Raw genomic sequence first — 23,371 nt, forward strand, 5'->3', positions numbered from 1 at the left:
TGGCACTGACTTGATGGCAACGAGTTTGGTTGGGTTTTGGAGCATATTGCATCATTAGGATTCTCCAGAGAAACAGAACCAATAAGATGGATAGATGGATGACTAGATAGATCTCTACATATTTTATATATATTAATGTGCTCAGCTGCTAACCAAAGTTTGGTGGTTCAAGTCCACCCAGAGGCACTTTGGAAGAAAGGCCTGGCAAACTATTCTGAAAAAATCAGCCACTGAAACCTTATGGAACACACTTCTACTCTAACACATGTGGGGTGGCCATGAATTGGAGTCCACTTGATGACAACTGCTGGTGCTACGTCACAGGTGGGTCAGAATCAGCCAGGAGTCTCTCATCACAGAATCTAATAACGAAAAGAATGTTTAAAAGAAAAATAAAAAGATGTGCTTTCTTGTACATGCATGTAAACATGTAGATGCATACACACACCCATGTACACGCATACGCACATCCACGCATGTACATGCTCACATGCACACGTGCACATACACAGGTGCACCTGTGGGCACACTCAGTGCACACACACACACACACTCATGTGCTCACCTACGCACAAGCCAAGAGGAGCTCTTTTGCCCAAGGTTCTCTGACAACACCAGAATGAATGTTTCTCTGGCTAATAGGCACACCATGGATTTTCATTAAAACCCTTGTGAGAGCAGTCAGTAGCTAGAAATGTCCAGGTGAAAAGGTTGTTGTAGCCACAGTGAATGCAGAGCACGCACAGGGTAAAGGGAAGTCCCTGCTGTTGTATTCAGAATGGGCCCAGGTGGGGTGTATAAATGTTTCCCTGAAAGGCACCTGTAGCTGCTGGGCCTTCTGAGGAGACATTTTGTTCCACTGAGGCTTGGGGAGGGGGTTCTAGGAGTTGAGTACTGTCTCAGTAACAAGAAGTGAGGTCTCAAGCACGGCATGAAACCTCTTGGGACCTCAATTTCTTCATCTGGAAAACAGGTGATAGTAGCACACATCCCCATAAGGTGGTATAAATGGTTAACGCCTTTGGTTGCTAACCAAAGAGTTGGAGGTTTGAGTCTACCCAGAGGCACCTCGGAAGAAAGGCCTGGTGACCTACCTCTGAAAAATCAGTCAGTGAGAACCACGGAGCACAGTTCTACTCTGACACACATGGGGTTACCATGAGTCAGAATCGACTCAAAAGCACCTGGCTATAATATGTGGACTTCACAGAGACATTTCAGCATCAGCCTTGAGAGAGTGCAGGTGGGTGGGAGCTGAGTGGGTGGGCTGGGGCTTCTCTGCTTCTGAGGCTCAGTGGCTAAAACGCTTCCCCAGGGGCCTCCAGAAGGGCAGACATGTTGCTTATCAACCAATTCATCGATTTTCTACTGCCTGCAGGAAGTTTCTGGCAACCAGACCTGTGCCCCATTGCACCGAAGCAAAAAATAACTGCCCACCTGAAGGGCTCAGAAGCCAGAGAGAGGAACACTGCACAGAATAATCAAGACCCAAACTTCTAGAAGAATCAGAAAACAAATCTAGTGTGTTAGGTTCCTACTGCTGCTGTAACAAGTTATCACAAATTCAGTGGTTTAAAACAACAAAGGTTTATTATTTTGCAGTTGCAGGAGTCAGAGAACTAAAATGGGTCAGCAGGGCTGTGTCCGTTCATTTTCTTGCCTTTTCCAGCTTCTGGAGGCCTCCTGCATTCCTTGGCTTGAGGCCTCTGACACCTCCTTTTTCATTTTACGAGGACCCAGATAATCCAAGATATTCTCCCCATCTCAAGGTCCTTAATTCAATCATGTCTGCAAATTCCCTTTTGTTGTGTATGGTAACATACTCATGAGTTTCAGGGAATAGGAACTGGGCATCTTTGGGGGACCAGTATTCATTCTGCCGACCTCACCTAGAAAAGTGGAACAGCTGGGGGAAGCAGACCCACAGCTGAATGATATTAATTGCAACAATAAAACAGACATCTGTTAAAATTCATAGAACTGTGCACCAAAAAAGTCAATTTTACTGAATGGTAATTGAAAAAAAAAAAAGAAACATCTATTGACAATTTTAAAAGAAGGGGTAAGGAGAGAAAAGACGCACACAATAGCTGTAGGTGTGCTCTGCATTTAGGTAAGAAGAATTTTGACTCCAAATCCAAAGGACATGAATTACTGAAATATTTACTGGAACCCTACTACGCGTGGGCTCTAAGAGCAAAACTTCATTTGGGTGAGGGAAGACAAACATATTAACCTCAAATCTGAGGAAAATGAGAATACAGTTTCAGGTGCAATATGGTACAATAGTCGTCTATTGTGAAAATATAGCCGTGTATTGATTTCATTATTTTTTAAATCCCAGGTATTGGTTCCCTCCATAAAAGAAAATCAAAAAGCCTTAAGGAGATTCAAGTGGGACCCAAAAATGACTTCCTGAAGCTTGAAGACCTGCTTTCCACACACACAGAAAGAATCAGACTTAGTGGTCTGCAAAGACTGGAGGAACCCCCGAGACTATGGCCCCCAGACACCCTGCTAACTCAGAACTGAAGCCACCCCTGAAGTTCCCCTTTCAATCAAAGATTAGACATTTTTTATACAACAACACTCGTGAATGTGCTTCTTAGTCCTATCACATAAATGAAACCAAATGGATAGCACCTACCCAAAACCAAAGATGAGAAGGCAGGAAGGGACAGGAAAACCTGAGCAAAGGAAAGAGGGAAGCTGGGTGGAAAGAGGGAGAGTGCTGACACATTGCGGGGATGGCAACCAATGTCACAAAACAATTTGTGTATAAATTTTCAAATGAGAAACTAATTTTCGCTGTAAACTTTCACATAAAGTATAATAGAATTAAAAAGAAAGATGAAAAAAAAAAAAGACCTGCTTTTCAAACTGTTATGGACTGAATTGGGTCACCCTAAAAGATGTCCTGAAGTCCTAACCCCTGTGAACGTGACCTTTTTTGGAAATAGTGTCTCTGAAAATGGTATCAGTTAAGTTTTTCACGTTAGTGATGTACGATACACGCCTACACACAAACACACTTTCACGTTAATGATGTGACACACACACACACATCAGCTGCCTGGGTTTTTCCACTCCACCCTGTGCCTGGGAGACTTTTCCGTGGCTGCCCCCAAACCCCCCACCCCCCACTGAGTGAGGCCCTAATGGCCTTCCACCTGTGGCTTAGCGCAAGGCTGGTAGCTTACGCAGCTGGCACACCAAATACATGCTCAGAGCTCCAGCTGAGCAGGGGTGCCAAGAACAAAAAAAAAAAAAAACAAACTTTTTTTTGGAAAGGATTAGGTATATTTTCTCAAAGGACCAAAATAGCCACCATGGACAAACACAGAACCATGTGGGCTGTTCTTCTGCTATCTTTGCATGTAGCCCTGTTTTTTAATCTTTAGTCAATGGGAGGTAGGAGCTAGCATCTTCTCTGTCTTCAGGCTTTTAAAGGTTTTAATCCAGCCCTGCCTGGCTGGGGGCATTTTTTAATTCTTTTCCTTTCTGGGGTGCTTTTTCCTCTTTAGCTTCTGGAATTCGAGTCTAAGACATTATATCTCACGTTCTAAGGGGCGGGGGGTTGGGGGGTAGGAAACCCTTGACCACATGTTGTTGTATTTATAAAACTGTTCAAATACGGGGAGGAAAAATTTGGAAAAGCAGGGTGAGAATGGTTGTACAACTTGAAGAATGCAATCGATGTCACTGAATTTTACTTGCAGAAATTGTTGAATTGGTATGTGTTCTGCTGTATAGATTCTCAACAAAAAATAAAATAAATAGAAAACGTTCAGTAGATCAGGTGAGTACATGTATTTAATATCAGTAGACTAAAAGAGTTAGTCTAGGCACAGATTAATGCTTAGAGCAGAGTCTGGCGCGGTTTGCTGTTATTACCATTTGGAAGCAAACTGGTCAGCTTGCCTTGGGGCAGAATGTCCCTCCAAGGCGAGTGGTGAAGTCAGCTGTCTCTCAATAGAACAAAAGCATAGCAGGTCCTGCCAGCCCAAAGCTGGGTGGCTGACGGGCTCTGTCACCAAGTGATAGCGCCTATCTCCCCATGTCAGGGCCCCCGGGCATTAGTGAGAGCCATCAAGCAAAGAGAGGCAGCTCCTCCACCAAGTGCCTCAAAAGCCAAAGCTGGTAGAGAGGGCTTTGTGCCCAGAGGAGGTGGGTCAGCCGCACTGATGGGCACCCACTGTGTACAGAGTACAACTTGGGCAAGCAACAGCAGCTGTCTGTGCCTCAGTTTCCTCATCTGTGACAAGAGGATAACAGCGATCCTTACTTCAAAGCCCCCTTGGGAGATCTGAATGAGTTAATTCATTCTTGTAAAGTGCTAGGCTGCTGCTGGCACACAGTAAGTGCTCAACAAATGTTAGCTATTATTCCAGAGCGCTAGCCAGGTGCCCACGTCCAGAGAGGTAGCAATGGAAGCAATGACATGTTCAGATGTGAATTTGTTTTCTTTCCAATTCCTTTTCCCAACCCTTTTCCTATTGATTGCTTCACTACTCTCAGGCCCCCAGACCCACACCCTCAGCCATCTTTGATGCTGACCCATTGGTGACAAAGTCTACCTGTTCTGCCTCTAAAATGTCTTATAAATCAATTTCTCCCCAGTCCTGCTCCAGTTTTGTCCTATGATAATAGCTTCAATTGGTTTTGGGCCTCTCCTCTCTTGCCTCTGGAGCTCTGGTTGTGTAAAGAGCTTGGCTGCTAACCAAAAGGTTGACAGTTTGAATCCACCAGCCGCTTCTTGGGAACCCTATAGGGTACTGTTCTACAGGGTTGCTGTGAGTGGGAATTGACTTGATGGCAACAGAATTTTTTTTTTTTTTTTTTTGGTTCTCTTGCCTATCAACCCCCACCCTTCACATCCTCCCACCCCAAAACCTTTCCCCATGCCCAATTCCACTGACAACCTGCACGTGCTCTAGAACCCTCGGTGGCTCCCCACTACCTCAGGAGGAAATCTCTCCTTCCTGACCAGACAGTTAAGATCTTTTATCCCTTGACCTTGACCTACCAGAACGTGGAATGATTAAAAGCTGGATTTCAGATCAGCTCCTCCACTTTCTTGACTGTGGGGCCTTGGACCAGCGACGTCACTACCCTAAACTTCTGATTCCTCAGTTGGCAAATGGGGGAAACAATAGCGCTGGCCTTAGGAGATTGCTGGTAAAGTAAAAGCAGATAGTTGTGCTCCTAAACGAGAGCAGTTGACATTGATTTTGTGCTCACTCTGATCCAGGCACTGTTCCAAGCACTGTCCATTTGGTAACTCATCTAAGGCATGTAAATGGCTTTGCACAGAGACTGGCACAGAGTATGTACGTCATGAGTGTTGTTTTGTGTGTGCGTGGTTATTACTGGCTACCTTTCCAGCCTCATGTCCTACTCTAGCCCCCATCCTACACCCCAGGCCTCTTCCACAGAGCATCTTGTGTGCAGGTGCTCTCAGTACTCTTTCGCTATGATTCATTTGTGGAGTTGCTTCCTGTCTTCCATGGCGGCCTCATGGTGGAGGAAGGACACACAAGAGCTGGCTGAGTGAGGGTGGGCACGTGTAGGGTCCTGGAGGTGGTGCCGAGATTGTGCTGGATCATTAGGGGTTGACGGTAAGGTACTGGGAGAAGCAGGCCTCCCCACCCTGGCCATCACCCAGCCCCCTGTTCCACGAGCTTACCAACCTGAGATCCCAAAAGAAATCTGCTAGTCATTGCCCCACTTATCTTGAACTTCCCGTGAGCCAGGCACTGTTGCTAAGTGCTTTACCCATCGTTTTATTTAATCCTTACAACAGCCTTATGAAAAAGGTGGTAATATTAGACCCATTTTTCAGATGTGGAAACTGAGGGTCAGTGAAGAACAGTCATTCCCCAAGACCCCACTCCTAGCTCTAGCAGAGCTAGAACTTGAACCCAGATTGACTCCACCATCTGCACTTTTCCTCACTGATTCCAGGGCTTGGGGATCCCGGCCCCACCTCTCACCACCCCCAGGCAGCCAGACAGCACTTTGGTGGCCTTTTTGTCCCTGGTATTTTTAGCTCTCGGTCACCTGCCTTGCCTATGTGGGGGACAGAGGCACTCAAACAGTCCCCGGATTTTACCAGTGTCCAATGTCCTTCAGACACCCTCTTGCCCACTCCCACCCACCCCAAGGGCCCAGCTGCCTCAGTGGCATGCCTGGCGTTCCGGGGGCATTGTTCCTCCCCGTGACGCCCAGATCCCAACAGCTGCTGTCCCAACCTCCCCCGTCAGCTCGCCCCACTCTGCCTGCCTGTCGAATCCTCTTTGTGGAAGAACGTGGAGTGGTGACAGCCCAGCCTGGTCACCGCTGCCCCAGTCTGGAGCTATATAAAGGCCTTGCTCCTGACTCATTAGTCATCTGACCCGAAGTTCTCGGGTGAAGGACCTTTCAACAGGTCTGCAACTAGCACGCAAGCTTTGCAGGGGCGGGCCCATGTGCTTCCCCTAGCACAGACAGTGTCATGGGGCTTCGATTCTGGAGCAGATTTCTCAGCCTTGGCACTACTGACATTTGGAACCTGGTCATTCTCTGTGTGGGACTGTCCTGTGCATTGTAGGATTTTGAGTAGCATCCCTGGCCTCTACCCACTAGACGCCACCCAGTTGTGACAATCAAAGATATCTCAGACATGGCCAAATGTCTCCCTGGGGGGCAGAACTGGCCCCATTTGAGGATCACTGGTCTGGCTAACTCTTTTGTTCGTTCTTCCCTGACTCCCAGCCTAAGCTCTCCCAGGTTTGGTTCCTCTTTCCTTCCTAACACTTGCTACAATTGCATTTTGCATTTGTTTGTCTGATCCTTTGCGGAACTTCTCACTCCCTGGTTGGTCTGGAAGCTCTACAGGGCAGGGACCTGGCCTGTCTTGTTCACCACTGCTTTCCCCAGCATGTACAGTGTCTGGCATAGTGGAACCTCAATAAGCATTTCTTGGGTGACTGAAGTTTCCCTTATGACAGCATTCACTGCATCCTGCTTTATCATCTTGTTAGTGTGTCTCTTCTTCTAGAATCTTCCAGAACTGGCTCATATTTCTATGGACCTTGGTCCTGGCACATGGTAGGTGATCACTACAGACTTGTTCCATGGGACTGAATTCAACAAGGTCCAAAGATGGCCTGAAGGAAGTCTGGGATGCAGTGTGTGGTAGGCTTGACAAAATTTCCTGTGCAAAGTGTCTCCAGGGGCTGAATTTACCCACCCTGATCCCATCTCAAGGTGCAAACCTGTCTAAAGCTCTCCAGGTCAGCCGGGCCCCCCTTTGGGGGTGAATTCTGGGCAGACATGGCTGATCAAGAGCATCAGGGTGATGGACACCAGGGGAATCTTCTTGAATTGAGTGTGGGCTTCATTTTTATCCTCACCCCTCCTGCCTAACCATGTTAGAGAGGTCAAGGATATCATCTCCTCCCCCTTCCCCCTGCCAACTGTAATTAAGTGCTGTGATTGATTAGCAATGTCTGCCATGGGCACTGAATGAGGGGTGGTAGCATGCATGCCACGTATTTGCTAGTCCTCCTTTGAAAGTATCTTCTGAAACCTGAGACAGAAAGAAAGTTCTAGGACCATGCATTGAGAGGAGAACAGGAGAGAGTTTGGGGTTTAGAACCCACAAAGGAGCAATTCCATTTCTCCAGGAAGTGCCAAACAGAAAAAGCTAAGCTGGCCCCATTCTCCTGGGTGACTTCGGACAAGGGTATAGGGGCCCGAAGGATTAAGGGAGAGGGTGTGTGTGCTAGTATCTCCACATCCTGGCCAGGGCCCAGGGTATTTCACAGAGGACAAAAATAGACAGGAGAGACGAGAAAGACAAAGAGAGATGGATTATGGAATCTGCTCTGGAATGAAGGTGTGAGGCCAGCAAAAGACTCTGAGGTGAGTCATGGTTTTACAAAGGGAACAGGATTCGGGGAAGGGTATGGATCTGCCTGGTGCCATGCCCAGAGACTGTCCTCAAGGTGAAGGAGTGAGTATTAATACAAATGGAGAAAAGCAGGCTGATCTTAATTCTGAACAGAGAGCTGGGACCCCTGGATCAGTGAGAAATGCTTCGGGTTGCAGGTAACAAGACCATTAGCAGCAGCTTAAGCCAGTGGGGGATCATTTTTCTATCATAACAAAGAGTCTGAAAATAGGCAGTTCCAGGGTTGTTCAGCAGCTTAACATGACTGAGATTCTGGTGGTATTTCTGTGATTCTATTGACTTTTTCCTCATGCCCTCAAGATGGCAACTGCAGATCCAAGTAGCAGGTCCTGGCATCTCCACATTCAAAGCAGAGGCAGGATGGTGAGGGTCAGGTGCCCAGCTCTACACCAAACCTGACTTACGTTCTTTGAGATCAGTGGCTCTTTGGCCCAATTCTGAACACAATCACATTCTACTAGCAAGGAAAAAGATGGAAAATAGATTTGGGATAGGCGATGAATATTGTTGCTGTTATGTGCCATCGAGTCCATTCCAACTCATAGTGACCCCATATACCACGGAACGAAACACTGCCTGGCCCTGTACCATCCTCACAGTTGTTATGCTTGAGCCCATTGTTGCAATCACTGTGTCAATCCATCTCCTTGAGGGTCTTCCTCTTTTTCGCTGATGCTCTACTTTACCAAGCATGGTGCCCTTCTCCAGGGACTCGTCCCTCCTGACAACATGTGCAAAATATGTGAGAACAAGTCTTGCTATCCTGGCCTCTAAGAAGCACTCTGGCTGTTTAATTGGTGTTTAATTAACCCTCCAAGGCAATTAATAGTGTCTAATTAACTCTCCAAGCCCCAATGGCTGGAGCTGCATTTCCCAAAAATATACAGTGCGACACAAATTGTTCTGTAACAAAAAGTGTCTGTGGGCAAAGAGTGAGTCAAGTTAAACAGCTTCCATCCTGCAGGACTTCTCAGAGCCATTAGCAACATTTACTGTTTACTGAGTACCTATTACTTGCCAGGCACTGCACCAAGTGCTTTATATCCATTATCTCATTAAAACCTTATAATAAATCAATGGGGCAAAGAAGTGGAAACCCGATGGGGCAAAGGGGGAAACGAAGGTGGTAGAGTCAGGATTCAAACCCAGGACTCCAATTCTAGACCACTCTGCTGTGCTGCTTCCCACGGGGTGAACATCTACTAAAATGAACAAATGACTTTCTTTTGCCAACACCAAAACCCTAGAAACTTCTAGCTTCTCTCATTATCCTTTCCTCCTCCAAGTTAGCCCTAGCTACTGGAAGAAGATTTCAGCTTAAATACCATGCCCTCAGTATGAACTTCCCCAAATCAAAGGCTACCCCCATTATTTTTTTATAGCACCTTGTTCTTCTCTTTCAGAACACTGACCGCAGTTTATAATTACATATTTGCATGTTTGTTTCTTAAAATATGTTAATCATCTGTATCCCCCACTAGAATATCAGCTCCACGAGGCTGAGATTTTCATCTTTTTCACTCCTGTATTCTCAGCACCTAGAATCACGCCTGGCACATGGTAAATCCCCAATAAAAACGCCAAGTCAATGAACAAACTTGACTTGACCATACATTTTCTCTTTCTGTAACTGGACCTGCACATTCAAGCCTGGGTTAAAAACTGGGCTTGAAAGCCTGGTTCTGTAAGGTGTTTTGGATAAAAGAATACATGCTAAACACAAAACTCAAGAAAAACCCTGAACTTGAACTGACCCCAGGGAAACCATAAGTTCCAAAAAGATCTCTGGGGACTGAGTCTTGATTTGCAGCTGACTTTTGCAAGGTCAGTCTTGGCCAAATTTCTCAACAGAAGAAATTTTTCTGTTGCAAAATACGGGCTCTCCCTGATTTCTAGTAACACGGCTGACAGAGTGGGTACTATTTCCTTCTCAGCTTCTCTTCCGGCTTGAAAGGTACCCACGAACCCAAATACCCAGAGAAAAACTTGGGGGCCGGTCCACCATCGATCATTCTTCTACGTTCCTTTCCAAATTCCCACGTTTAATTTTTTTTTTTTTTTTTTCCATATATCTATCTGGGGGCAACAGCTGAGCTTCCGTACTGCAGTGCTCCAAACTCGCCAGAAGAGGGCGGTGCTACTTTAGGGCTCCGCACGACCGAGCCTTCCCTCTGGCAAATCAAAGGAGCAGAAATCTGGAAAAAGAGGGGGACATCTTTTCTCCCACCTGTCCCTCGCCAGGCCTGCCGGACCCACTTCATCCGTGCCACCTCGGAAAATTAAAGGGGGAAGATGGAATAAAGTCTTTGTAAAACAACAACAACAAAAATCCCCCAAATCCAAGATTTGCTTGTTTATATGCCATTTATTAACTACTCAAGTGTTTATTGACCGCCTGCTATGTGCCAAGCCCAGTTCTAGGCTCCAGGAGTTAACAGGGAACAAAACACACATGTTCCTGGCCTAAATGGGGTTGACATTCTGGCTGGCAAATGGTGGTGGTGGGGGCGGGATCACAGATGATAAACATAAATAAGCAAACTACATATCAGATTAAAACCAAACCAAACCTATTGCCGTTGAGTGAATTCCGACTCATAGCTACCCTATGGGATAGAGTGGAACTGGCCCATAGGGTTTCCAAGGAGCACCTGATGGATTGAACTGCCGACCTTTGGAATAGCCACCGTAGCTCAACCACTATGCCACCACAGCTTCCATTAAGTTAAAAGGCGGTAAATTCCTTGGAATAAAAGTAAAATAGAGCAGAATGAGAGATGGGGGGAGAAAGAGTTAAGAAACTAGCTAATAAACAACACAGACTTTACTCCCCTCATTAAGGACCTAAAGGAGCCCTGGTGTGCAATAAGTGCTTGGCTGCTAACCAAAAGGTTGGCAGTTCAAACCCACCCAGTAACTCCATGGTAGAAAGACTTGGTGATCAGCTTCTGTAAAGATTACAGCCGAGAAAATCTTATGGGGCCATTCTGTTCTGTCACATAGAGTCCCTATGAGGTGGAATCGACTTGACCGTACCCAACAACAACACCTAGGACCTAAATGAGGATTGTTAGAACACTCATTCAGCCTTACGCTGTTTGAGACAGTGGCATGGATTAACTATTTAGCCCTTGTTGGGAAGTCAGACAAAAATGCCTTTGAACCCGGGCTCTTTGTGACCTTGGGCAAGAGACTTCATCTCTCTGAGGAATTTTAAATAGAGTGGTCAAGGAAGGCCTCCTGGAGAAGATGACAGTTCAGCCAAGACTTGCAGGAAGTGGAGGATACCTGGGGAAGGGTGTTCCAGGCTGAGCGAATCATCCAGAGCAAAGGTCCTGAGGTGGGACCATGCATGCTGGGCCTGCGACAGTAAAACTTGCGAAACCCCGAACATGTGTAAGGCAGGAACCTGTCAGAGAAAGAAAATGCAAATACTTTCCACTAAAATGAGCGATAGAAAAGTGGTAAGACTGCATCCTGTCAAAGGCGGAAAACTTGAGAGACCCAGAAAAACAAGGCAGTCCCATCCAGTTCCGGCTCTCACAGGTTTCACTGTGTTTATTTTTTAGTTATATAAAGTGCAAAGTAATATACTTTTATTATAGGAAAGTTAGAGATACATATATTTAAATAATATTTCATTGAGTTTTTGGTGAAAGTTTACACAGCAAGTTATGTTCCCATTTGAGAATTTCCAAATAAATTATTCAGTAACATTAGTTAAGTTTATCACAATGTGTCAACATTCTCTTTATGTTCTGTTTCTTTCTTTTCCATTATTCTAATTTTCCTGCCCCCTTATCTCCTCATCTTTGCTTTTGGGTAATTGTTGACCTTTTGGTCTCAGATAGTTTTTAAGTAGAGCACCAATCTTATGGGTAACGGCCTTTATTTTGTGTGCCACTCTTCTATTTCTTAGGGGATAGGCTCAGTTCTACGTTTCATGAGTGTTTCAGGGCAATAGTCTCAGGGACTCCTGTGTTCTCTACTGTTCCAGTTTGTCTGGCTTTTTTTTTTTTTAAACTAGGAATTTGAATTCTGCTTCATATTTTTCTCCCATTCTATTAGTGACCAACTATTGTGACACTGGTCAGAACGGTCAGTAGTGGTAGCTGGGCACCATCTAGTTCTTCTGATCTCATGTTGGATGAGGCTGTGGCTTGTGTAGACTTGTTTCTTCTCTGAGCTTTTGGTTGCCTTCTTACTAGTTTGCGAGTAGAGACCCATAGTTGTATCTAAGATGGCCTCTCACAAGCCTTTAATGCCCCGGATACTACTCACTTCACTAGGATGCAGATGACGATTTTTGTGAATTATGTTTTGCCAGTTGACTGAGCTGCCCCACGAGACTATGGTCCTAAGCCTTCAAATCCAGAAAATCAATTTTGGAAGGTGTTGGGTTACCTTTGAGGAGTATCCATTTTTGTGTCTTCAGTGAATATATGGGCTTGCACCCACATATTTGTGTTGACACATATTGCAGTGGTTAAGAGATATGGCTGCTAACCAAAAGATAAAATCCTTTTGGTTTGAATCCACCAGACGCTCCTTGGATACCCTATGGGGCTGCTCTACTCTGCCCTATAGGGTCGCTATGAGTTGGAATCGACTCGATGGCTACAGATTTTTATTTTTTTTTTTTAATTTTTTATAGATACTTCCATCTTTTCTCACCTATGTACACACCTGTACCTACCTGTATGCCAATTTGTCTATACCCATTCATATGTGCTCAAACACTCATTTTTACTTTGGTTGTGTTGTGCTTACTACGACCACATTCGGTGCCACTTTTCCCATCACCAAAAATAACAAGTCTCCATGGTCTAAAGTGTGCTCCCCCACAACCACCAGTGAACGTTGGTCTCTCTATATTTATCTATTCTTATAAAGGAGAGATCATACAATATTTGTCCTTATATCCTTGACTTATTTCACTTAGCATTATGCCCTCCAGGTCCGTCCATGTTATAATACATTTCACGGACTCATCATTGTTCTTTATGGTTGGGTAGTATTTCATCGTATGTACCACAATTTCCTTATCCATTCATCCGTTGATGGGCACTTTGGTTGTTTCCATTTATTTGTTGTTGTGAATAAAGCAATAATAATAATAAATAATAAAGCTTTGAACATAGGTTTGCATATTCTGTTTGTGTCATTATCTTTAGATCTCTGGGGTATAGCCTAGGAGCCCTGGTGGTGCAGTGGTTAAGCGCTTGGCTGCTTGGCTGCTAACCCACCAGCTGCTCCCTGGCAGGAAGGTGTGGCAGTCTGCTTCCGTAAAGATTTAGAGCCTTGGAAACCTTATACGGCAGTTCTACCCTGTCCTATAGGGTAGCTATGAGTTAGCATCAACTCAGCAGCAGTAGGTTTGGTTTGATTTGGGGTATATCCTTAGGAGTGGAATTGCTAAATGATAGGGTAGTTCTATTTCTAGTTTTTTGAGAAATTGGCATACCATTTTCCATAGTGGTTGTACCATTTTACAGCCCCACCAGCAATGGATAAGTGTTCCAATCTCCCCACATCCTCGCCAACATTTGCTTTTTCTTTTTTTTTTTAAATCAGTGCCATTTTAGCAGGGGTAAGATGGTGTCTCATTGTAGTTTTAATTTGCAACTCTTTTTTAACGACCAGTGATAGTGAACATCTTTTCATATGTTTGTTGGCTGCTTGGATGTCACCTTTGGTAAGGGTTCTATCCATGTCCTTTGCCCATTTTGTAATTGGGTTGTCTTTTTGTTGTTGAATTGTTGTAGTTTTCTATAGATTTTAGAAATTAGACCCTTATTGGATAAGCCTTTTCTGAAGATTTTTTTCTCACTCTGTAATTGTCTGTTTACTTTTTTAATAAAGTCTTTTGATGAGTGTAAGTTTTTAATTTTTATGAGGTCTCGTTTATCTGTTTTGTCTTCCTCTATCCGTGCATTTGTTGTAATGCTTATTATCCTATTTTTACAGATTAGGCCCCATAGTTTTCACCCTATGTATTCTTCCAGGAATTTTATGGTTTTAGGCTTAACATTTAGGTCTTTGATCCATTTTGAGTTAGTTTTTACATATGGTGTGAGGTATGGATCCTGTTTCCTTTTCTGCCAGTGGATAGCCAGTTTTGCCAGCACCATTTACTAAAGAGATGGTTTCTGTACCACTACATAGACTTTGACCTCTTGTTGAAAATCAATTGTGCATAGATGGCTGGGTTTAATTCTGAGTTCTCAATTCTATTCCACTAGTCTATGTGTCTATCGTTGAACCAATACTAGGTTGTTTTGATTACAGTGGCTGTATAGGTTGTTTTGATATTGCAGGGTATGAGGCCTCTGGCTTTGTTCCTTTTCTTCAGTATTGCATTGGCTATTTGGGGTTTCTTTCCTTTCCATATGAAGTTGATCATTAGTTTTTACATTTCAGTAAAGAATGTCATTGGGATATGTATTGGGATTGCATTGTAGCTGTAGATGAGAAGTTCGATATTGAAAAAGAAAAATATCACTTGTAATCCCTCTACCGCAAATAACAGCTGTTATCATTTTGGTATATATATATTTTTAAAAGCGTGCACACATACAATCACACATATATATATTGTTATGAATCGAACTGTGTCTCCCCAAAAGATAATGTTGAAGTCCTAACAACCCCTGGTACCTGTGAATGTGACTTGGTTTGAAAATAGTCTTGAAGATGTTATCAGTTATGTTAATATGAGTTTGTACCACAGTAGGGTGGGTCCTAATCCAATCTGAGTGGTGTCTTTAGAAAAGAAGAGAAGAGACACACACAGACGAGGACTGCTGCGTGAAGATGGAGGCAGAGATTGGAGTTATGCTGCATGCTGAGGAACACCCGGGGCTACCAGAAGCTGAGGGAGACAAGAAAGAATTTTCCCTTAGAGTCTTCTGAGAGAACATGGCCCTGACAACATCCTGATTTGGACTTTCACACTCCAGAACTGTGAGACAATCAAGTTCTGTTATATATTTTTTCTTTTGCAAAAATGGGGGCCATGGCACATGTAGTGTTTCACAACCACTTACTTGCTTAATAATATAGCAAGAAGATCATTCTGTGTCAATAAATATCGATCCCTGTCAATATCATAGCAGCTGTAGAATGTTCCATTGTATGGATGTCCCATATTTTATTCAACCATTCCCCGGTAACGAGCATTTAGGCTGTTTTCCATCTTCCCCTGATTATAAATGGTGGTGCAGCCACCATGCTTGTCACATTTTTACATTGTCCAATCATTTCCTTAAGATGTGTTTCTAAAAGTGGAAATGCTGGACTGAAGGTTGTACACATTTTTAAAGGTTTTGTACGTGACACTGGGTGTTTCTTGAGAGGAAATTTGGAAGGCTTCAGGTGGGTCTTTAAGGCCTTGCTTCCTGGTATGAAAATAATCTTTTCTGAAGAGAAACAGGAAAACGCTACTGCATTTATTTGCAAGGCTTGTCTCTGGGGGCTGGCAGTATGGGCAATTTTTATTTTAATTTTCTTCTTTATGCTACATTTCTATATTAAATTTTTTTTGTACATTGGGCATGCATTGCTTTTTATATTAATTTTTCTCACAAAAGCAATATTTGCTTGTTATGAAACATAAACATCAGAGAAATATGTACAGTCAAAAGCATATCTCCCTAGAATTCTCCACGGCCAGTCTTAGCGTGTCCAGCTTTCAGACATGGTTTGGCTCCTGCCAACATTTCTGAATTCATTGACACAACTCTCTCCCCCTGCACACACTCTGCTTCACCCTCAGTGCTTGTTCAGAAAGGAGGGACAAAAGGAACAAACAAATCAGAGGGATGGGTAGGGGGAGAAACAAAGGGCAGGCAGTATGTGGTCTGATCATGAGCTTGGGAGACCTGGAGGTTGAGCTTGAGTCCAGTCTACACTACCTCCTAGCTGTGTGACTGTGGGTAGTTCACCTGTCCTCTCTGACCCTCAGTTTTTTCATCTGTCAAGTGGGTATAGCCACAGCATTTTTGTAAAGATTAAGTGCCCAATGCCTTTAAGTGTGTGGCACAGGGCTTGGCACATTGTAGGTGCTCAGGAAGTGGTTGCTAGTATAATTCTTCTTGGCATTATTTTGATCACTGTTGTTATTTCACCTCCATAAGTGGCTAGCCTAAGAGAAGTCCAATCATACCCATTTTACAGATGAAGAAGCTGAAGGAAAAGGCCACCAGCCCCATCGCATAATCCATAACCCACGAGTGGCAAAGAACTTGCTCAGGGCTGTACCACATTTCCCAACCCTCACGAGCAACCTCCAGCCTTTCTACCCTCAAGGAGATGGACTGACACAGTAGCTGCAACAATGGGCTCAAACATAGCAATGATTGTGAGGATGACACAGGACCTGGCATTGTTTCCTTCTGTTGTACACAGGGACACTGAGTCTGAACCATCATCACAGAACCTAACAGCCACCACCACCTTCCTGAGATGCACTGATGTTCAGGGCAGAAGCAACGCCCCACCATCAGAGGTTGGATGCCTCATCCCTCCCTGACACAGACTGCATCGCTTCATCTATAAATAGGCTGCGGTTGAGCTGGCCCACCCACCCAGCCCGGAAATCCACCATGATTGGCCCAATGATCTGAGCTTCACGTTCCAGAGGAGGAGGAGCTTCCGGTTCTCTCCGGGCGCTCCCGACAGGCCCTGCGGCTCTGTGTAGCGCGCCGCTGCTGGTGGAAAAAATGGCGGCCGTGCCAGGGCAAGTGAAGTGTGAGCCGCTCGTCCCTCAGGGTGGCGTCTTCGGCCCCCTGTGCTAAGTGCCCAGCAGTTTTTTCAGCACAGGAGGACTCGACAGAGCACTGGACACAGGGCTGGTTCTTGGGGAGGTAAGAAAGGCAGGGAAGAAACTTTCATTACTAACGATAGCTGCCTTGCATGGAGCGCTTCCCATGTGCCAGGCACTTAGCTGAGCCTTTGTGTAAACTGTGTCGTTTACTCCTCATAACAACCTTGAGCAGGAGGTACAATTATATCGTTTACTCCTCATAACAACCTCGAGCAGTGGGTACAGTTATTGTTGTTGTTAGCAGCCGTAGAATCGGCCCCTGACGCAACCTCATGGGTTACAGAGTAGACCTTGGGTTTAATCTTTATGGAAGCAGATCACCAGGAGCCACTGGCTGGTTTCAGACTCCACCTGGTACCCATCCTCCAGGTCTTGCTCCGCCTGACACTGAGACACCAGTTCGGTGAAAGCGAGAGAAGAAAACTTCGTTTGGTTGGCCAAGCAAAGGAGCACACCGGCACCTGTGTCGCCAAGATGGCTCCCCGATCAGCAGACACGGGGGCTTATACGGGGAGGAGAACGGAGTGGGCGGGACTCTTCCTCACGGCGTGTTCAGGAACGTGGTCCATCAGGGTTGGTGGGCAACTTTTATGATGATGTCGTCGTCATCCGGTCAACGAAGCTACACTGGGATTCAGGATTCACAAGATGGCCGTGGCTAAGGGAAAATGTTGACTTAGCTCCTTCCAGGCCCACCCCCTTCGGCGACATCTCTGTGATATGTTGCTGGGAGGACAAATTGAGGCTCTTTATGCATCCTTGTGCGTTGTTCTGTGCCTGCACAGGGACCTCAAACTGATTCTGTCTGGTATTCGCCCCAGCCCTTTATTTTTCACTCTCTTAGTTTAGCTTAGCCCTACCTGGTCGCTGCCGGTTTCATCTGCCCCTCTCACAACCTTTGAGATAGCACCCGATGGCAAACAGCTTTCACCACCCAGCCTCCTTAGGTACAATTATGACCACCCCTATTTTGCAGATAAATAAACTGAGGTTTAGTGAGGTTATGGGGCTTGTTCCCATTCTTGGAGTGTACCAGCGAGCCTCCGTTCAGGAGAGAGCCTCCCTGATGAGTGAGGTGGTTGGCAGCTTCCAGGTGCTGCACCTTCGAACTACTGCAGTGTTTGACTCAGAGGCCATGCCTTGTGGGACTGCTCCCAGCCAGTGACTGGACACAGCAGGGGTGGTAGCAAGGTGAGCATAATGCTTGCTTTGCTTACCAGCTCGTCTATAGCTAACAATTTCATACTTTTTCACCACATCAAAAATTCTGCTTCTAGGTATGGCTGGCATCTGTCTTTCTCCCAACCCCACAGCACCTTCCTACAGAATCAAAGCCTCTTCAAATTCACAGCCCCTGACAGGGATGGATTGCCCAGTAAGCAAGGTTAACACAGGCTTATTTACTAATCTGTAGTGAACAATTTCACATCAAAGATGTGGTGAAACTCGTGAAATTGTTCACTACAGGTTAGTAAGTAAGCACAAGTAAGCCCATGCCCATGGTTACTTGTGCTTACTGCGTAATCCGTCCCTGCAGCCAGGCCATTTCTATACTGGGAGGGGCAATCCTTGCTCTGAAGTCAGCCTAGGCCCTAACTTTCTCTGAGCTGCTATGTAGTCATAGGCTTCTCCCACCCAATCCTCCTTTCTGTCCCTCTCACTTCACAGGTGTCAGACTTGTATTTCAGTCCAGCGTAGTTCCTGCTTCTCCTCTTTGTCCTTCACAGGCATCTCCCCTAATAAATCTCTTGCATGTCTAATGTCATCTTGGCGTCTGCTTCCCAGAAGACTTAAATGTGACATTGAGGATGCCAGAATTTGAACTCAGATCTTCCTGAGATTGACGTCTGCACTCTTCACTAGCATGCTATTTGTTAAGCTTCAAAGCAAAGGCCCAGGTTTGAGGGTCTTTCCATAGGTCCAAGAAATAGACACCAGCTCAACCACAACAAACCATTAGCAAGGATGCTTGTCCTCCATCTTTGTTGGAGCCCCAGATGTCATGCAAAGAGCACTTAATTAGGAGCCAAGAGTTCTGAGGGCTCACGTAACCTTAGGCGAGTCACTTACGCTCTTTGAGCCTCAGTTTCTCCAGGTGTCAAATGGAGGTGAAAATGCTACCACCTTCAAGGTTTGTTGTGAAGATTAAATGAGATGAGCAGAGAGGAAAATCGTGACAGATAGAAGAACAATAGTGGCACTAGCTGTTGAAAAAGAACTCCTCCAATGTCCTCTACCCACAGGACCAAGCCCAGGGGTTGTGGACATTATAGAAACCCCAGGAAATCCATTAAAAAAACAAACAAACAAAAATCTGACTACCAGTGGCTTAAACACATGACAGTTAATTTATCTCATATAATAAAGTTTAGGACAGGCAGCCCAAAGCTATGCAGAGCATCAGTGAAACCATCAGGAACATCAAGTACTTATTTTCTGCTCCATCCTCTTATCACGTGGGGCTTCCTCTTGGCCATAAAATGGCTGCTGCAGCGCCACATCTCACATCTCCATTCCATCTAGGAAGAAGCCATTTAAAAGGGCAAGGCATAAAGGGTTCTGTCCTGGTTAAGAACTCCCCAAGGGCCTTCTGCCTCTATCTCGTTGGCCAACTTTAGCTTTCCCAGGAGGCTGTTAGTTACCTTGGACCAGCATCACAATATCCAGAGAACTACAAATCAGACTCTTCCCAGAGGAGGCTGGCTTCTGGGGGCATCATTTGACCATCTCTACTCAGGGCAGTCATGTGGAAGGCAGAAGGAAGGAGGAAGCAACAGAAAGCAGAGAAGCAGATGCCCCAGCAGGAGCCCAGCATGATGAAACGGCAGAGAAAGGAGCTGTGAATGAGATCCTGGTCCTCAGGAGCTTTATCTACTCCGTGTGCACCAGATGATGGAGGACTGAGGAGTGTCAGTGAGCATTTGTGTGCACAAGATTGTCCACTCTCCTAGGAGGAGATTCCCAGGCAGAGTGACTTTGGCCAAGACATCTTTAGGGTCTACGAAGACCTCAGCAGATGTTTCATGATGTGCTTTGAGATCCCTGAATGAGAACAGCTGTGGGCTTCACAGCAGCTTAGGTGTTGGGAGGATCCAAGAAAAACCATCCATTTCTTTCCTCATTTTCCAGCCAGAGCCTCATCTGTGCCTTTCTGTAGTTGTGAATGGAAGGTATTTCTAAAATTTTCTGATAGAAGTAATAGATGCTCATAGCCAAAGGAAAAAAAAAGTTAGAAAACACAGATGAATATAAGGAAGAAAAAAATTATCTGCAGTTCCACCACCCAGAAATAAAGCGTGGTTAACATTTCTCCTAGACTTCTAATGTATTCAGACACGCGTACTGCCCACCCCCATCCTGTGCATATTGCTTCTTAATCTGCATTTTTTCCACTTAAAATATGTCATGAACACCTCTGCATGTTGATAAATATAGCAGAATGTCATCCCTTTTAAAGGTTGCGCAGTAGTCCACAGATGTAGCAGCATTTATTTTTAAATCCCCTTTTAATGGACACCTAGGTGGATTCAAGTTTTTGTCTGATTATAAATCATTATCTTTTGCTATCCTTGTACCTTATCTGACTACTTCTTTAGAATTCATTTCTAGTAGTGCAATTTTGGGGTCGTGGCACTTTTTAAAAAGATTTGATGTATAGAACCAGACTGCCTTCCAGAAAGATGCTAATTTATATACTCACAAACTATGTATTATCCCATCTCTCACTAAAATTGGTTGTGTCTGTCCTTTTAAAATATTTGCTCATTGAATAGGCAAAAAGTAATATCTCATCTTCATGTTTTTACAAGAGAGAGTGAATATATTTCCAAAATGGTCTTTAGTCACTTTTATTTGTCCTCCTCCGTTTTCTTTTGCATTACATGTTTCTATCATTTGCCCATTTAAAAAAGCTTATATATATATATCAAGTCCATTGCTGTTGAGTCAATTCTGACTTGTAACTATCCTATAGGACAGAGTAGAACTGCCCCATAGGGTTTCCAAAGAGCAGCTGGTAGATTGGAACTGATGACCTTTTGGTTAGGAGCCTAATGCTTAACCACTGCATCACCAGGGCTCCATATTTATATAGAGAGGGGGAGAGAGAGAGAGTCAGTTAGTGGGTGGTACAAAGGGTTTACCCACTAGGCTGTTAACTAAAAGGTTGGAGGTTCAAGTCCACCCAGGGGTGCTTTGAAAGAAAAGCCTGGTGATCTACTTCTGAAAAACAAGGCTCCAGGAATTGATGGAATACCAGCTGAGATGTTTCAACAAACGGATGCAATGCTAGAAGGAAGCACTCACTCATCTATGCCAAGAAATTTGGAAGACAGCTACCTAGCCGACCAACTGGAAGGGATTCATATTTGTGCCCATTCCAAAGAAAGGTCATCCAACTGAATGTGGAGGTTATCGAGCAATACCATTAATATCACACACAAGTAAAATTTTGCTGAAGATCATTCAAAAGTGGTTGCAGTAGTACATTGACAGGGAACTGCCAGAAATTCAAGCCAGATTCAGAAAAGGATGTGGAACGATGTCAGATGGATCATGGCTGGAAGCAGACAATACCAGAAAGATGTTTACCTGTATTTTATTGACTATGCAGAAGAATTTGACTGTGTGGATCGTAACAAATTATGGATAACATTGAGAAGAATGGGAATTCCAGAATGCTTAAGTGTTCTCACGAGGAACCAGTATGTAGACCAAGAGGCAGTCATTTGAACAGAACAAGGGGATACTGTGTGGTTTAAAGTCAGGGAGGTGTGCATCAGGGTTGTATTATTTAAGTCTGTATTAATCTGGGAAACTGGACTATATGGAGAAGAAGGCACATCGGGATTGGAGGAAGACTTGTTAATGACCTGGAATATGCAGATGACATAACCTAGCTTGATGAAAATAAAGAGGACTTGAAGCACTTACTGATGAAGATGAAAGACTACAGCCTTTGGTGTGGATTACACCCCAAGATAAAGAAAAAAAAAATTCTCACAACTGGACCAATAAGCAATATCATAATAAACAGAGAAAAGATTGAAGTTGTCAAGAATTTCATTTTACTTGAATCCATAATCAACACCCATGGAAGCAGCAGTCAGGAAATCAAATGATGCATTGTGTGGGGCAAATCTGCAGCAAAACACCTCTTTAAAGTGTTGAAAAGCAAAGATGTCAGTTTAAGGACTAAAGTTTGCCTGACCCAAGCCATAGTGCTTTCAGTCACCTCATATGAATGTGAAAGCTGGAGGATGAATAAAAAAGACCGAAGAAAAAGTGACACCTTTGAATTATGATGTTGGTGAAGAATATTGAATATACCGTGGACTGCCAGAAGAATGAACAAATCTGTCCTGGAAGAAGTACAGCCAGAATGCTCCTTAGAAGCAAGGATGGTGAGATTTTGTCTCACTTCAGACATGTTATCAGGAGGGACTAGTCCCTGGAGAAGGACATCACGCTTGGTAAAGTAGAGGATCGGTGAAAAAGAGGAAGACCCTCAATGAGCTGGATTGACACAGTGGCTGCAACAATGGGCTCAAACATTGCAAAGATCGTGAGGACCAGGCAGTGTTTCATTCTGTTGCTATAAGTCAGAACCGACTTGATGGCACCTAACAACAACAACATAGACCTTCTCCTCGTTTATTGACTATCTTGTTATCCAACATTTTGTATTTACAAAAATAATAAAAAATCTACTATCCAACTAGTTTGTGCATTAACATGACCGCTGGGACATACAGCGCCCACCTACGTATTCTGCCTCTCAGGATTATTGGGAAGCTTCTGACCCACTGACAGTATGGACCTGTATAACTGCTTGAAATAGGACCGGGGCACACTTCATTTTTGTATAACGCTGATTTCGTATAACAACCTGGTCTTTGGAACCTAACCATGTGGATAAGTGAAGCAAGGGTGTGTGTGTACGTAAGTTTATACATTGCATGTATTAGCTGTGTCGTATGCACTGCAAATATTTTTTCCATTTTTCTCTTTCTGAGGGTCAGAAGTCTGAAATGAATGAAACCCAGTGTACCAATTTTTTTTGTGGCTCGTGCTGTTGATGTTGTGTCTAAGAAATTTTTGCTTAACCCAAGACCACCAAATTTTCTCTTTCTTCAGGAAGTTTTATATTTTATGTTAAGGTCTATGAGCCATTCTGTACAGGTAGCCCCTGATTTACGACGGGGTTCTGTTCTGACAATTTCGTAGGAAGTTGGTCCTGATGGAAGTCGACTACCTCATTTTTTTTTTGTTTAGTTCTAATTATTACTGCCTTTTATTATTTAGTATCTTTATAAATCCGATTTTTATTTGTCTTTGGGGATTGGAAACATTACGTATAAACTTACAGATGTGTTTTCATACATACATGCAAAACATAAACAAATCATAAAAATATACTCCAACGGGAACAGCAGGATGACGTTGGCCTTTTGTCAGCTGTGGTAATAACTCCACTTGTGGAAGGTTCTGAATCATCTAGATTATCCCTGGGAATGGGGATGGTGTTTCTAGTCAGAAAATTAGTGAGTGTTCTCTGTATGGTCCTTTCCTTTTTTCTTTGTATGTTTCATGGT

Source organism: Elephas maximus, chromosome 22, assembly GCF_024166365.1.
Source record: "Elephas maximus indicus isolate mEleMax1 chromosome 22, mEleMax1 primary haplotype, whole genome shotgun sequence".
Classification (NCBI taxonomy): domain Eukaryota; kingdom Metazoa; phylum Chordata; class Mammalia; order Proboscidea; family Elephantidae; genus Elephas; species Elephas maximus.